Here is a 12,740-nt window from a genome sequence, read left to right on the forward strand (position 1 = left end):
ATGAAAGTAAAAAATAAAGAGATAAATATTTTTTTGAGAACATAACTGCAAAGTAAATATTTTAAGTAAAGAAATCTTATGGGGTAATTTAAATTTTAAAATAAAATTTAAAAAAAAAACACGCATAATTGCTCAAAATAAGATTTAATATTAATTTAGGATTAAGTTCTATATATTCTTAACCTTAGGACATTGCTAATTAGTGAATTATAAGAGATTTCATGAATATTAAATCATAAAAGTTTTTTCTTCTTATTTTTTTAAACTACCAAATATTAGAAATTAAGCTCAAAAAATTAAAAACGCATTAAATCCTACAGTCGAATTTTGCGTATTGTAATAATGTTATTGTATTGAAAAAATCAAAAAAGGGAAATAATGGCTATTTTAAAAGAAAAAAAAAGATTGTAAAATAACATGCTGGATAGACGATGAAATCGGCAGTAGTAAAACACATCAAAATTAATGATTAAAATGCCTCGAAAGTTGCAAGTCGTTTTATTGCCGGATTAAAAATAGCAGGATTTTTGAAACCCTGTGGAGAAGTCTAGCAATAACAGTTGAAAGAACAATAAAAAATCTCTTAGATTTTTGATGAATTTGGCACAAATCAAGTGCATATTCGCGATTTAGTGTCGTGTTAATATATATTAAAAGTATGGTATTTTCAAAACCATGAGAAAATGCGTATTGCCGAAAACAAGCAATGGAAAAATAGCCTGTTTTTACGATAAGACTGACATAAATAACGTACTTCAAAAGAGATTATTACTTGCCCGATTTGAAAGTCTCGAGCCGTTATAAGAGAGCCGCATTCAAGAGATCGGACAAGAAACATTTGGAAATCCGACTCAGGGGGGTGGGGTAGCTCTTGAAAATTTTACTTCCGATAAAACGCGATCGAAAATAACTTGAATTAACTTTGAAATGGACTGAAATAAAGAGCTTTAAAAGCATTACTAAAATTCGAAATTCACGCATTAATTCTGCCGAGGTAAAATTATCGGGATTTTAAAAACTATGAAAATTTGTAGTAAAAAACAACGAAAAGAGCTATAAAAAAACTACAATGATTTAGATTTGGCGCGTTCAAAGACTCATTTGCAATTTAAAATTCCTAATCTTTTTTTCTTCCTTTTTTTGTGAAAAAAATGTATAGTTTTTATTTTATTTATATGTTTAAAAAAGACCGCAGGCCGTAGAAGGCTCATCAATATAGATGAAATTTATTAATTCTGGAATCGTGCGTCCTTTAAACCTCGTGTATTCTCCCCCCCCCCCCGCACCGCGGTGGTAGATGAGGTGTTATTAGTTAAAATAATTAGTATTTAAGAACATTTGTTATTTTATTTCATTTACTGAAGTGTGTATTTGCATAAAACAAAAACGGTGGTTTATTTTTTTAAAGATTTGACAGCTGCAAAGAAAATGCCATTTAGAATGCTTTAGAACATACAAGAGCATTTCATGTACTTTTATTTCTTCTTCTTTTTTAAATTCTCTTTGGCGCCTGGGGTCCCAGGCAATCAGGGGGGGGGGGGGGGATTAGCTCTTGAAAATTTGAGTTCCAATTAATTGTATTAAAACAAAAATCTACGAAGAAACACATTGCCTTGTAAATCTTTTAAAATAAATATATTATACTGAATAAATAGTATATATTTTTGTCTTTTTTCAAATTGTGATACTCAAAAAGTGACCGGAAACCAAATTCTCTACATTTCAATGAGGTGTTTAGGCACTCAACTTTCATTTCCTTTTCAATTTGCTCCCCTCTTTTCCTTTGATTGTTCGCACTTCCAAAAACATCATGAAGTCCCAGGGGCGCCCTAGGGCAAGTAAAAGGAGCACGGACCATAAATTTTACTAGTCTAAAAGGCTATTTATAGAAAAGCGTGTCTAATTAAAAGAGTTTTATTCGATTGGTTTCTGTTAGTTGATTTAAGACTGTTGGCATCGTTTTTAGCTATAATCTACATCCATGTTAGTTCATGGGAGAAGTCATTTTCACTTTTTCTCAAAAACTTATTACCGTCTGACATCTTAATATACGTATCATATTAAAAGATCTCATTAAAACTTAATCATCTAATGTTTCAAATTATTTTAAATTGTTATTATAAATTTTTAGAGCAATATCCATGATGTGTTTATGAAGTTATTTTTTTAGCTATTCATGAACTTGAAAAAAAAAAACATAACACAAAAAAACATAAATACATAATTGATTTCTGTTGCCTACAATAAGAAAAAAAAAAAAAAAACTTCTGTGACTGAAAATTACCACATGAGCACTTAGGGTGCCTTGGGTGAAGTAACTTTGGGATATCTAATTTAAAGTTTTAAAATCAACTAAAATACATTCAATTCTAGAGCATAGCAAATTTTTTTGATATCAAATATAGACAAAAATTTTAAAAACATCCCTAGAGATTTCTGATAGAAATTATTTGTGAAAAACATTTTTAGAAGGGGAATAAAAAAAATCTGAAATCAATTCTTTAGCTATACTATATAGAAATTTCTAGCTAGAACTTATAATAGTCTAGCTATATTAAGTTCTAGTTATAACAGTTATAACTCAGATTCGCTAATTATTATAAAAAATGGGAACTTTAATGAGATATTTAATTCTTTTGCAGTGTTATTTTATGTATTTTTATGAAATATTTTCTTTAACATTTCTTGAAAACGTAAATCATTTTAACGATAAATTTTACAATATAATAATTACTTATTTTAGTTTGGGCATTTTAATTTATCGTTTTAGTTATGTTCTAATATATTAAATGACATTAAAAATATTAAATAATGCATGAGATAATTTTAAACTATATATTGATCAATATTTTACTTTATTCTAAATTTAATATTTGTTTTAGTTTAATTTTTATGAAATTTATTTTGCTTATAAAGTTTACTTTAGCTATAGAACGAATAGTTCAAAATTCTCAATCATGTATAAAAAAAACTACTCTTGACGTTTACTTATTCACACTTTTTGCTTCGCTATATAGGGGCTATCTGAAGACATTAGATACATTTTTCGATCCAGTTTTTCATGCTTAATTGCATGAGATAAAATTCAAGTGTGTGGCATAATTGGTTTTAAAGCTGTAAGAAGTTTCTTTTAAATAAATATACTTTATAAAAAAAAAACGCATTTTAAATATTAGTCCATTAGAATAAGCAAGAAAAAATGCATTGGGAACAATATTTATAATTAAATACGATTAGGAATAAGCAATGTAAAATGCATGAATAAAAACTTAAAACCCTCTATTCGATTCCTGTTACATATCTCATTCTATTCAACACACATAGGAGGGGACATCCTTTTTTTTTCTTAGAAAACTGTTAGTTTATTTTATGTATTTATGCATATACGTATGAATACGCATTCATATTTGTATATCTATACACATGTATACATATTTATGGATACGTAATATGTTTACGAACGTAATATGTATACGTATGTATATTTATATATAAATGTGTTTATAAAACTTAAAGTAGACAAACAGTTTTCTAGAAACAAAAAGTGTGTAAAAATTTCTTAAAAAAAAAGGTCGATAGATAATGCCCTTTTACAATTAATATTTTCGGAGATATCAATAGTTCCTTCTCAATGTAAATATTTTTTAACTTTTAAATAACTATTTTTTAAAATAATTTAAAATCAAAGATCAGGAACAGATAAATTCTAAAAAAGAAAAAGCGAAACGAATGACGCCAACCGTTACTAAAAATTCTAATTAAATAGCATTAAATAAGCTGAAACGTAATTTGCCTTTTTCAGGCAGACACTGCAATTGTCTATCCATCGACGTTGATCATTTATGTTTTGACGTATAATGCGGTTTTCGGAATTTTATGTTATGCAATATTTAATTTAATTATGAGCATACGATTATTTTAAGAAATTTCATATTTAAAATTTTTTATAGTATTTAATTTTTTAATATTTTAGAATTTATACAAGCAGAAATTCAAATTTGAACCATTCGAATTCGTGGCTTCAAAAATTCATCATTTTACAGCTAATATTTTCACGTTCAAAGCAAATAAAAAAATAAATTTAGAGTTAAAATAACTCTTATAAAATTATTTTCGCATCAATAACACTTTCAGAATATTCCTGATATATTTCACTAAAATGGGCAAATTTTCCTATTTTACTATACCCTTGTTTCTCTACGGGGGCGGTGGGAGTATGCTAAGGGGCAGGGAACTTGTTTTGGGCTGTAAGGGGGCGTTGGATATGTTATGGGCGGTAGGGGGGCAATGAGCATGGTTAGTCATTCAAATTTAGTTTTAAAACTCCCAAATAAAATTATTAAATTAAGATTAATTCAATAAGTAAAATAAATCTTAAATTAATATTAAATGAAAAAATAAGAATATTCGATACATCATTTGCACCAGCAATAAGACGAACTTGTACGACACCTTTTCTCCGTTTCGAAACAGTATTGCACAGCGCATGAGTCATTTATTTTTGCCTCTGACTTTTTCAAACCATTTGGCGTATGGTTCTAACTCATTTAAGCCGTTTGGCGAAAATTTGATTCATAAATTTCTTATTTCTGGGAACGGCTTATTTATTTTGAATAAATTTTTTTTTTTTTTTTACTATCGAGCAATAAAATTTAGACTGGCACAGACCTTCGAGAGTTACATATTCATTAGATCTATTTTTAGATTTTAGTGCGGGGTGACTACTGTGTTCTGAACTATTGGACAGATAGGCGTCAATTTGATATTCATATTCGCTTAATAACTTTAAATCGAAAGTGCTATGCTGTTTAGTTTTTTTTTAGAGTAAAATCATTATTAGAACGAGAGGAAATTATTATTATTTTTTTAAAATTCGAGTGTATTCCATTTTTGCTTTATTAGGATCCTCAAAAATATTAGGGGGGTTATTAATTCACAATTAAGATTTTGGCAGATAGCTGCCGTTACTGTTATCGGATTTTCTAAGACTGTCTCCTATAGCTCTGACTCATTCAAGCCATTTGGCGAAATTGAAGTGCATGCTCTTTTAGTAAGAATGTTTGATTTGATCAGTATTTCTTATGATCGTTTTCATTCACTCCTTTCAGCTTTTTCCCAGGTTTCAATTCGATTTCATTATTTCTTTGGCCAGGTGCGTGTGTGAATTAGTTTTTCATAGTATATTATTCATTAATTTTAAGAAATAGTTATTTTTTTTTTTTCATCGTTTGCATTTTGTTGCCGCCAACAATGTCATTTAACAAAAAGAAGTGTCGTCAATACAATGCCACTTACTGGAAGTTTGGATTTGTTTAATCACCGTCGAACTCTCAACTACCTATGTGTTTACTTTGTAACAAAGTTTTATCGAATGAGGCCATGAAACCCTCTCGTTTGCAGGAGCATTTGCAAAAAATTCACCCTGACAAACAGAATAAAGACTTGTCATTTTTAAAGAACATCAAGGACAAGTTTCTGAAGGCACCTTCGGTCTCGGGCTTACTAGCAGGGTTGGGTTTTTGCCGTCAAAAACTGGTTTTTGACATGACAGTGGTAAAAACCGTGTTTTTACCGGTAAAAACTGTCAAAAACCTACTGTTTTCTTTTATTTATGGCATATGGTGGACAATATACTATTTTCACATAATTGCCTTTATAAATTAATGTTGTAAATGATTGCTATTGATTTTGCAACTACATACACGTATTCTTATGGAAGGATATACATTCATACAGAAATATTGTAATATACTTATTGAAAATAGTGATACTTACTTTGATCATTATAGCTTGATTTGCAAAGGATTCAAAATTTTGCACTTCTTAATTGTTAGAAATAAACAAACAAACAAAAAAGCTTGGAACTATTAATAAATTCAGGAACTAAAATGAAGAATTTAAAATTTGGCATTTCTTAAATATTAGAAATAAGCTAAACAAAACTTCTAACTACTAACAAACTCTATGTCAAGAATTACTGCTATTTTGTCAAGGTAAAAGCTTTTATTCAGTTGAAAAAGCACATTAAACAAAACTTAATTACAAACAAAATTATATGTTCAGTAGTCGGGGTCACTGTGCCGAAGCATACGATAGCAAGTGACTAATTTTGCACATTTTTCATTGCCCAGTCGATTTCTGAGTTTAGTATGAATGAGTCTGAAATTCAAGAATAATGAGGATTCGAGATCATTGAGGATAATGATAACAAAAGGTTAGTGCAATGTTGCAAGGAAACTCTAAAAGGATTTCCCAGGCTTTTTCATGTCTCATTTCTGTGTAAAATATTGAAAACAAAAATGATAAGAAAAGTTTTTTTTTGATGAGACTTTCTTTTTATGTGTACATGTGTTTCTCACAGCAAGATTTTATGAATGAAAGCAATCAATCTTGACATTCTTTAGTAACGTAATATGCCAAACAAAATGATGCTTGGGAATGTTGAAAATTTTGATTAGTATCCTAATATTTTACTTCAAATAGTATGTTTTGATATAATCATGTTGGGGAAAATGCAGAAATCTGTTCTTAAATATCTTTTAGCAACTTTGTTTTAAATTTTATTGCCAAAAAAAATGAATTAATTTTAGATTATAAACAGTTAAACCCAAATAAAAATACAGTTTTATCCAAACTATAGGTTTTTGACAGAGGGGTTTTTGACATGACTGTAAAAACCAGGGTAATAACCGGTAAAAACCGTCATGTGTCAAAAACTTGCCAACCCTGCTTACTAGCAACCTCGTCCTAAAAATGCGACGATGGTCTGATAGCCTCTTATAATATATCAAAATTAATTGCCAAATCTGGCCAAGGCTCATACCATAGGCGAAGAGTTGATACTTCCATCTATTAAGTAAGTCTTAGAAACAGTTTTACATCATCCAGCCGCATCTAATGTAATAAAAAATATCCCATTAAGCAACGATACAGTGCCGCGACGAATTGATGAGATGGCGGAAGACGTTGAGGATTCCTTATGCAAACTTTTGATATCGAATGAATTTTCCCTGCAAGTTGATGAATCAACTTTGCCAAGTAATGAGGCTTTATTGTTGGCGTATGTCCGGTTTGTTGAGGAAGGAGAATTTTTTCTAGATAGGCTCTTTGCACGAAGCTTGATTATAGATACCAAAGGAGAATCTATTTTTAACACTGTCAAAGATTATTTTAAAGAGAAAAACATTACTTTTACGAATATTATGTCTGTTGCCACTGATGGAGCTCCAGCAATGGTGGGTTTATCGCCTTTTTGAAGAGGGAGGTACCAGATATTTTAGCTGTTCACTGCGTGATTCACAGACAGCATTTAGTTGGAAAAAATCTCAGTGACCGCTTGCATCAGTCACTGCAATACGTTATCTCTGCTGTGAACAAAATTCGCAGTAATGCTCTTAACGATCGATTATTCAGACAGCTATGACCTGTCTCAATAGGTTTTGAAATCTTTTCGACTCTGTGCTTGAGTTCCTGGAAGACAAAGATGTAGCTCTGAGAGACAGATTGCTAGAATTTAAGATAGACGTTGCCTACATGACGGATTTATTTGCAAAATTTAATGGTGTTAATTTAAAATTTCAAGGCAACGAACTCAATTTGATCACTTCAAAATCAGTTATTTCTGCCTTTCTAAAAAAACTCATTTTGTGGAAGCAGAATTTTGGTAGGAATGAGTTTAGCCAATTTCCGATCTTATCGGATCTTAAAAAGAATGGTGAAATTTCCTCTGGTGATATACAGGAATATTGTCAACATCTTGAGTCTTTTTACATGGGCTTTTCTAATCGTTTTAAAGATGTGTTGACCCTGGAAGTCCCTCAATGGGTTATGAACCCTTACGTGAATATTGAAGCAGCAGAGGTTCATATTCAGGAGGAATTGGTCGAACTTTCAACTTATGAAACTTTGAAAGCTAGCTTCCAGAATGGTGATCGTCTCACAGAATTTTGGCTTCAAGATAACATAAGTCGTCTCTACCCTGGACTGTGCTGTGACGGATCTAGTCACAAGAAAGAGAAATCGACTCGAAATCGTGCAACGAGGGGACTTGCGTCTTCACCTCACTGAAAATATTGAACCGAATGTTAAGAAACTAGCTCTGAACCATCAAGCAAAATCATCCCACTGACATAGTTACTTGATTGCTTGGTTGATACCACGTTTCAGTGTAAAAATTTATTTTTGATGTTTTTTTAATTATCTAATTAAGTTTAAATAACTCTTTTTAGCATAGATTTCTTTGTTTGTTTTCTCATTACCGTATTTATCTTGATTATAATAAATAGATTACCTGTCGGGAGAAAAGTATCGAGTTAACGTTCACACTATTTTTTTTTAAAAAACCAAACAATGTTAACGCGTAAGAATATTGCTTAAAAATGTTACCTCTTATAATTCAGCTCACCCTATGCTCCAAATAACTGAATTTTCACAAAAGGGGCGTTTAAACTTTTTTTTTTGCTCCTTATGGGGGCGGCAGCGTTAAAAAGGTTGAGAACCTATGTACTATACCATAGTTTATTGCTTTTGACATGAAGAAGAGTTAGATATTCCTCTATGGGCTGTCGCGCCACTGAGTTCAGTTTTTAGTACATCGTGTAACATATCATGTAAACAAGAAAAAGAAAAAAAACCGAGAGCAATATTATTTTTTACCAGATAACGGCCTAATTGCGAGGACATTATGGTCATGGATATAGATCCATAATGTTCGTTGCGACTCAGTCTTCATATTTCCCTTCTACAAAACAAGCATGAATTTAATGATGGAGCCTAAGTGGAGTAATAGTTATTTAAAAAAGCAGTTAATAAGTAAAATTATATGCAATTTTTTAAGTAATAGTAATTATTGAAAAATAATAGAGTAATAGTTAATCACAATTTAATTAAAAAGCAATAGTTAGTAGTTATTTAAAATTTTTATAGAAATATTTAAGGTTGTCAGGAAAAAAGGAGAATGTAATACATTATAAAACATCCCTTTCTGTGACCTTGCTTTTTATTGATCATAAAATGAAAATAGTGGAGATAATGATCATGAGAGTAATAATTTTCTCGCTTTTTCGCTGCATTAATTTGAATTTATTCAACCCCTAACTGAAAATACTGTGGAATGACTCTTCCAGGTGACAATACTGAATACAAGCAATATCTTTGCTGTGCAATCAATATTTTGCTTACACCATAATTAACAAGCATTTTAGCTGACTAATTTATTGTGCTTATTCACATACTTAAAAGAGCTAAATAAAATAACTTTTTTAATACAGTTTCAATAAACGTTTTTTCGTTATATAAACATTGCTGTTCTATATTTAAATTTGCAGATTTCATTTACAATAGGAATTTTAAATTACATTTGAACAAACCAGTTATTAAAGAATAATAATGAAATTGAAAAAAAAATATTTTGCTGGAACTTTCCAAAGATATCATTTAATTTTGTAAGCAATACAAAATAGATAACAAAAGAAACACAGAAATGCAAAAGAGATAATATTCCACGGCAGATAACAGTCAGGTGAAGAGTAGAAGGTTAAACCCTTTGACGCAGAATTTTCATTCAAAATATTTTTTATTATTTCGTAATAATTAAAGTCAAAATAAGTAAAAAACTTAATATTTTGAATTATAATAATTTATGGTTATGAAATAGAGAAAACTAAATGTAGATAAGGATACAAGTGTCCATTGCGAAGCATGGACTGACGGCGCACTTCCAAACAATGCCTTTCCAAATTTGCACTTATTTGTAATCATTTAAACATAAGAGAATATAAGTAATTCAACATGTAAATTTCTTTAATTTTCAAAATTAATTATTGATAAATTTTTGAATGTAAATAAAAAAACATTTTTTCAAACTACTTTTTTTTGGATTTTAATAGAAATATAATTCCGATAATCTAACAGATTTTTTTAGTAACTATTAGACGGTTTCTTATGTATTTAAAAAATAAAAAAAACCATGTTTCTATTAGTAATTAAACTGTCTGAAAAAATATATAAAAGGGACGTCGCTCTTTCTTTTAAACTGTGTGCATCTTTGACGACAAATGAAGAATCATAACTTAAAAAGCGTATTTAAAAACCAACAAAAAACATATTTATAACAAGATAACATGCTAGCAATTAAGTAACAAAAGATTAGCTGTAAACATCTATTAGTAAAGTCTTTATAAGGGAACATAAGTAAAGTCTGGATCGGTGAGGCAGCATTGATTGTCGTCATTGATTTGTTCAGAGCCGTTTTTATGTTTTTCGGGGCCCTAGGCCTGTCGTTATTTGGGAGTCCTTTAAATTAATTTTAGTATAAAAATTTTTCAGCTTAAATCATTTTTAAAAAATTATTTTACTTTAAGGTTGAAAAACAAATACTACATTATTATAAAAGCGTTAATACATAATTAGTATTGAAAGTTTAAGATAACAGTACTTTTCATGGTTTTTGAGAGTCTTCTGTCACATCATTAAAATTCATTTCCTGCCAGACATCATATTCAATGCTCATGATTGACAAATAATTAAATTTTTTTAAATCAAAAAAAAAAAGAAGTGTATGAAGAAGAAAATATAAAGGGATAATAGCTCAATGCCCTGAAACCTTTTGTTTTCGAAGCACTACTCAAGTATTTCGTTCAAGCACTTTTTTCACATTGAAAATGAAAATTTAAAAACTAATTGTACTACTGAACTCCAAATTATCTTTTTCAGTTAAAAGTAGAGAGAGTGAGAAAGAGAAGCTAGATGATTTTTCGTGGGAAAATTAAAAAAAAAAAAAAATGAAGAATTTGAATCAAGATTGAAGCTTTAATTTTTTTATAAAGGATAGGTTGGGATAGAATTTTTGTTGTTTACAATACAAAATTACTTCATAATTTTCTTACAAAAACTAGTTTTTCATTCACCTGTTATACCATCTATTTACATGGAAGTATTTGTTTTTAATTTTTTTTTAGTGTTTGTCTCATAATTCCTTCATTATTATTCTTTGAATTTACACTAGGGAGAATTTCATTTAACAATAATAATAATATATTTTCTAAGCAAACAATGTCATCGTAAAGGAATTTTTTTTATTTAATAATAATATATTTATTAGTAGCTATGAATTTTGATTTCATAAATGAATTTTTGCAATATAAATTTAGAATTATCGTTAATATATTTTTATTCGCTAAATTTAAAAATTTTAAATTTATAATTACATATTCATAATAATTATTTTAATTGCACAAATAATAATTTTGTATTATTTTTATATAAAAGAAAAATATCAATTTACTAATTTCGTTTTTTAAACTTGCTTCTCAAAAAACAGGTGTGGTCAATACATTTAAGAAAACAAGTATTATTAGAAACACATAATTCAAATTTTCTGTCATATAAAAATTTTAATTTTTTAAAAATAAAAATAAACATAAAGTATGTTCTAGTATGTATGTATAGAAAGACACATTTGTATTGTTCTACTGTTGTTGGCTGGCATACAAAAATCCCCTTTCCAAGAATTGTATAGCTGGTGCAGTAATTGAGTAAAACAAACCACCCCTTTAGAAATCAAGTTTCGAGTCCCCTTCTACAAGAACGTATTAATTCAATCATTTGCCACATGCCTTGGGCCAGGCCCATCCTTAAAAACGGCTCTGGATTTGTTAATAATGACGGAAAGTGGCGTCGGCTGGCATCACTACAGCTTCGCCAGCGCCAGAGGGTTAATGATTTCTCTCTTGATGGGGAATTAGGGAAACAGAGAGCATCTCTGAATTATCCATATTTCAAGCAAGAACCATATTTCAAGTTTCAATATTATATGTGCAGTTGATTTTTATATATATATAAAAATAATAAATAAATAAAACGTTATAATATAAATTTTTTTTAACAGTTTGAAATACGTTTTACTGTTAAAGTTACAATGAGTACTATAGATAATGAAAAGAGTAAGCAAAACATTTATCCAAAGTTCCTAAATCAGATTTTTTTCTCAGTTTGCATTATTATAATAGTAAAAAGTAAAATTATGGAAATAAAATCACTATAGACTATTTTAAGAAATTTTTTTCGTGACTCATCGAATTTCAGTAGAAGAAAGAATGCAAAAAAAAAAAAAAAAAAACGAAAAAATAATAATAATAATAATGAATAAATAATAAATGAAAGTACTACGTGCAACATCAAATGTTTTCAATTGGAGAAAATTGTGAAATATTTTCTTAAATAAAATAAACAAAGGTTTTAACTCTACGATGAATATTTATGATACACTGATGTGAAACAAACATTTGCTGTGGGTGGACTAATTCTCATGCATGTTAATTAAAAAAGTATAACAAACATAAAGAATAATTTTATTAATAAAAGGTTCATTTTCCAGTTAATGATCCTTTACATCATTATCTATTAATTTTATAACCAAAAGATAATATGCTAGTGCTTTTATTAATGAAAAATCATAGCAAAAATCTAAGGACAGAAACATGTGAAATGAGACATCTTAAAAATTTAGATACAAAAAGTACGAGAAATCATTCTTATATCCTTGCTAAGTGTTCCGAAAGGAGTAAGAGGGAAAAACGGAGAGAAAAAAAAAGAAAAAAAAACTATTCCCACTAATTTAGGAGCATCCGTCAAACATCCCCTCCCCTCCCACTAGATTTGACAGTCCAGACAAAAAGTAAAATTCCAATGCATCTCAGTGCCATCTTTTGGCGATATACGTCTCCACTAACTAAAAAGAA

The 12,740-nt window shown here is 29.1% G+C and overlaps 1 pseudogene; it reads left to right on the top strand.

The window, feature by feature from the left end:
• The first annotated feature begins 6,201 nt into the window (after window positions 1–6,201).
• Window positions 6,202–7,256, top strand: LOC147810783 (zinc finger BED domain-containing protein 5-like; annotated as a pseudogene).
• Window positions 7,257–12,740: the final 5,484 nt, after the last annotated feature.

This window comes from Parasteatoda tepidariorum, chromosome 4 (genome assembly GCF_982258835.1).
Source record: "Parasteatoda tepidariorum strain Cologne lab strain chromosome 4, Ptep-v5.0, whole genome shotgun sequence".
Lineage (NCBI taxonomy): Eukaryota > Metazoa > Arthropoda > Arachnida > Araneae > Theridiidae > Parasteatoda > Parasteatoda tepidariorum.